Here is a 5,340-nt window from a genome sequence, read left to right on the forward strand (position 1 = left end):
GGTAACACATAAATTAAATTGATCTCAAATGACACCAATTGGTCAGAATCAGCGTGGGTGCGCAACCGGATGCGCGGGTTGACGGAGGTAGGAAACAATAACAAACCCACATGGTTGCCATTACCTCCACCATCATTCTCGCTCACGGTTTGTGGAAAGCACTTCATTACAGGCACGTAATAGTGAATCTAGTTTTTGTTTTGAACATTTCTATTATTATTCTTTGTAAATTGACCCATATTAAAAGAAACATACAAACAAAACAGGCATGACCAGTCACTAACAATGCCGTGTAGTGTGTAGACAGTAACACAGTACGGTGAACATGACTGACACTGGGATCGGAATGTCGGAACCCATGAGTCGTTCGCAACTCTGCCTCACGTATTCATTTAATCAGTCAATTTAATTTTTATTAAGCTTGCGTAAAACATACAAACAAAAAAGACATGACCAGTCACTAACAATGCAGTGTAGTGTGTAGACAGTAACACGGTACGGTGAACATGAATGACACTGGGATCGGAATGTCGGAACACAGTAGTCGTTCGCAACTCAGCCTCGCGTACTCATTTAATCAGTCAATTTAAATTTCATTTAGCTTGCCTATTCTTCAAGTTTATGATATATTCACTTTTTCTATTTAAAAAGGGTAATCCAAACAGACCATAAAAACGATTTTATAATAAGCCGACTTCAACTTCCATCACTTACGACACGAACTTATTTTGGGTGGGTTTTTTTAACAAAACCGTTTGACTCAAACTAAAGCTTCGGCATTGGATAAGGAGCGAGGTCCCTGTTGCCATCTTGCTTAGTTTATACAGAGACTGGGTTGCCAGCTTGGCTGTTCTTGATAAATAGTAGTAAATAGCACAACCTTGTGCAATGAGAGATAGAGAGAGAGAGAGAGATTTTGAACAAAAAACGAATATCTCTCTCTCTCTCTTACCCTCTCTCTCTCTCTCTTGCCCTCTCTCTCTCTCTCTCTCTCACTCTCTCTCTCTCTCTCTCTCTCTCTCTCTCTCTCTCTCTCTCTCTCTCTCTCTCTCTCTCTCTCTCCTCTCTCTCTCTCTTCCTATTTCATCTGTCACACTGTTTGACAATCTTCTTCACCTGGCTCACTTGTACTTGTAATATCGGGTGTAAGGTAAAATTTTGAACAATTATTATTATTTATAAAATGCAGAAACTTTGCAAATAAACTGATAGACTAGATATTAATTCGATTCGAAAAGTGAAACACAAAAGGAGAATTTGCGAATACCCGGTCCAGACATAAGCGTCATGGTCTTATTTATAAAGTGCAGAATCTTTGCAAATAAACGGATAAAATAGAGATTAATTCGATTCGAAAAGTGGAACACAAAAGCAGAATTTGCGAATGCCCGGTCCAGACATAAGTGTTATGGTCTTATTTATAAAATCTAGAAACTTTGAAAATAAACGGACAAGATAGAGATTTCATTCGATTCGAAAAGTGGAACACAAAAGCAGAATTTGCGAATGCCCGGTCCAGACATAAGCGTTATGGTCTTATTTATAAAGTGCAGAAACTTTGCAAATAAACGGATAAGATAGAGATTCATTCGATTCGAAAAGTGGAACACAAAAGCAGAATTTGCGAATGCCCGGTCCAGACATAAGCGTTATGGTCTTATTTATAAAATGCAGAAACTTTGCAAATAAACGGATAAGATAGAGATTCATTCGATTCGAAAAGTGGAACACAAAAGCAGAATTTGCGAATGCCCGGTCCAGACATAAGCGCTATGGTCTTATTTATAAAGTGCAGAAACTTTGCAAATAAACGGATAAGATAGAGATTCATTCGATTCGAAAAGTGGAACACAAAAGCAGAATTTGCGAATGCCCGGTCCAGACATAAGCGCTATGGTCTTATTTATAAAGTGCAGAAACTTTGCAAATAAACGGATAAGATAGAGATTCATTCGATTCGAAAAGTGGAACACAAAAGCAGAATCTGCGAATGCCCGGTCCAGACATAAGCGTTATGGTCTTATTTATAAAGTGCAGAAACTTTGCAAATAAACGGATAGACTAGATGTTATTTCGATTCGAAAAGTGGAACACAAAAGGAAAATTTGCGAATACCCAGTCCAGACATAAGCGTCATAGTCCTATTTATAAAGTACAGAATCTTTGCAAATAGACGGATAAAATAGAGATTAATTCGATTCGAAAAGTGGAACACAAAAGCAGAATTTGCGAATGCCCGGTCCAGACATAAGCGCTATGGTCTTATTTATAAAGTGCAGAAACTTTGCAAATAAACGGATAAGATAGAGATTCATTCGATTCGAAAAGTGGAACACAAAAGCAGAATCTGCGAATGCCCGGTCCAGACATAAGCGTTATGGTCTTATTTATAAAGTGCAGAAACTTTGCAAATAAACGGATAGACTAGATGTTATTTCGATTCGAAAAGTGGAACACAAAAGGAAAATTTGCGAATACCCAGTCCAGACATAAGCGTCATAGTCCTATTTATAAAGTACAGAATCTTTGCAAATAGACGGATAAAATAGAGATTAATTCGATTCGAAAAGTGGAACACAAAAGCAGAATTTGCGAATGCCCGGTCCAGACATAAGCGCTATGGTCTTATTTATAAAGTGCAGAAACTTTGCAAATAAACGGATAAGATAGAGATTCATTCGATTCGAAAAGTGGAACACAAAAGCAGAATCTGCGAATGCCCGGTCCAGACATAAGCGTTATGGTCTTATTTATAAAGTGCAGAAACTTTGCAAATAAACGGATAGACTAGATGTTATTTCGATTCGAAAAGTGGAACACAAAAGGAAAATTTGCGAATACCCAGTCCAGACATAAGCGTCATAGTCCTATTTATAAAGTACAGAATCTTTGCAAATAGACGGATAAAATAGAGATTAATTCGATTCGAAAAGTGGAACACAAAAGCAGAATTTGCGAATGCCCGGTCCAGCTAGCGCTATGTTTATTTATAAAGTGCAGAAACTTTGCAAATAACGGATAAGATAGAGATTCATTCGATTCGAAAAGTGGAACACAAAGCAGAATCTGCGAATGCCCGTCCAGACATAAGCGTTATGGTCTTATTTATAAAGTGCAGAAACTTTGCAAATAACGGATGACTAGATGTTATTCGATTCGAAAGTGGAACACAAAAGGAAAATTTGCGAATACCAGTCCAGACATAAGCGTCATAGTCCTATTTATAAGTACAGAATCTTTGCAAATAGACGATAAATAGAGATTAATTCGATTCGAAAAGTGGAACACAAAGCAGAATTTGCGAATGCCCGGTCCAGACATAAGCGCTATGGTCTTATTTATAAAGTGCAGAAACTTTGCAAATAAACGGATAAGATAGAGATTCATTCGATTCGAAAGTGGAACACAAAAGCAGAATCTGCGAATGCCCGGTCCAGACATAAGCGTTATGGTCTTATTTATAAAGTGCAGAAACTTTGCAAATAAACGGATAGAAGATGTTATTTCGATTCGAAAAGTGGAACACAAAAGGAAATTTGCGAATACCAGTCAGACATAAGCGTCTAGTCCTATTTATAAAGTACAGAATCTTGCAAATAGACGGATAAAATAGAGATTAATTCGATTCGAAAAGTGGAACACAAAAGCAGAATTTGCGAATGCCCGGTCCAGCATAAGCGCTATGGTCTTATTTATAAAGTGCAGAAACTTTGCAAATAAACGGATAAATAGAGATTATTCGATTCGAAAAGTGGAACACAAAAGCAAATTGCGAATGCCGGTCAGACATAAGCGTTATGGTCTTATTTATAAAGTGCAGAAACTTTGCAAATAAACGGATAGACTAGATGTTATTTCGATTCGAAAAGTGGAACACAAAAGGAAAATTTGCGAATACCCAGTCCAGACATAAGCGTCATAGTCCTATTTATAAAGTACGAATCTTTGCAAATAGACGGATAAAATAGAGATTAATTCGATTCGAAAAGTGGAACACAAAGCAGAATTTGCGAATGCCGGTCCAGACATAAGCGCTATGGTCTTATTATAAAGTGCAGAAACTTTGAAATAAACGGATAAGATAGGATTCATTCGATTCGAAAAGTGAACACAAAAGCAGAATCTGCGAATGCCCGGTCAACATAAGCGTTATGGTCTTATTATAAAGTGCAGAAACTTTGCAAATAAACGGATAGACAGATGTTTATTTCGATTCGAAAAGTGGAACACAAAAGGAAATTTGCGAATACCAGTCCAGACATAAGCGTCATAGTCCTATTATAAAGTACAGAATCTTTGCAATAGACGGATAAAATAGAGATTAATTCGATTCGAAAAGTGGAACACAAAAGCAGAATTTGCGAATGCCCGGTCCAGACATAAGCGCTATGGTCTTATTTATAAAGTGCAGAAACTTTGCAAATAAACGGATAAGATAGAGATTCATTCGATTCGAAAAGTGGAACACAAAAGCAGAATCTGCGAATGCCGGTCCAGACATAAGCGTTATGGTCTTATTTATAAAGTGCAGAAACTTTGCAAATAAACGGATAGACTAGATGTTATTTCGATTCGAAAAGTGGAACACAAAAGGAAAATTTGCGAATACCCAGTCCAGACATAAGCGTCATAGTCCTATTTATAAAGTACAGAATCTTTGCAAATAGACGGATAAAATAGAGATTAATTCGATTCGAAAAGTGGAACACAAAAGCAGAATTTGCGAATGCCCGGTCCAGACATAAGCGCTATGGTCTTATTTATAAAGTGCAGAAACTTTGCAAATAAACGGAAAAAAATAGAGATTAATTCTAATCGAACAGTGGAACACAAAGGCAGAATTTGCGAACAACCGGTCCAGACATAAGCGTTATGGTCTTATTTATAAAGTGCAGAAAATTTGCAAATAAACGGATAAGATAGAGATATATTCGATTCGAAAAGTGGAACACAAAAGCAGAATTTGTGAATACCCGGTCCAGGCATAAGCGTCATGGTCTTGTTTAAATGAAACAATGCCATTTAAAAAAATATATGGTCAATGAGTAATTAAGCTAAATATGCGGAGTTCAAATAGATAATTTGATCTGTGAATTATTTTTATAATTAGCTGTTTTTATTCTCCATTATTTAGGTTATGTGATTAAGTTTATAATTGAAATACAAACGTTATCTCACTTATCAATGTTTTGCAATAAAGGAGAGTGTGAGTGAACCTGAGCAAAGGAAATTATTTGAGAGAGTGATATTTATCATGCTTTTCAGTTTGTAGTTGAATTCTAGAATGGATTCTTTATAGTTCTCATTGATTGTATGTCAGTATGTCAGTCTTTAGGACAC

General features: G+C 36.6%; 1 long non-coding RNA gene across 2 annotated transcripts in view; it reads left to right on the forward strand.

Moving 5' to 3' along the window:
• The first annotated feature begins 95 nt into the window (after positions 1–95).
• The window catches only part of LOC144957792 (uncharacterized), a 57,415-nt gene continuing 52,170 nt past the window's right edge, over positions 96–5,340 (forward strand). For both annotated transcript variants that reach the window (XR_013642208.1, XR_013642209.1), the window contains exons 1-2: positions 96–172; positions 5,135–5,340. The exon at positions 5,135–5,340 is cut by the window's right edge and continues 222 nt beyond it. This is a non-coding gene — a long non-coding RNA (uncharacterized LOC144957792). The remainder of the gene's footprint in view (positions 173–5,134) is intronic.

The sequence above is a fragment of the Berghia stephanieae genome, chromosome 12 (assembly GCF_034508935.2).
Source record: "Berghia stephanieae isolate SIO BIC M18660-M18661 chromosome 12, UCSD_Bste_1.3, whole genome shotgun sequence".
Lineage (NCBI taxonomy): Eukaryota > Metazoa > Mollusca > Gastropoda > Nudibranchia > Aeolidiidae > Berghia > Berghia stephanieae.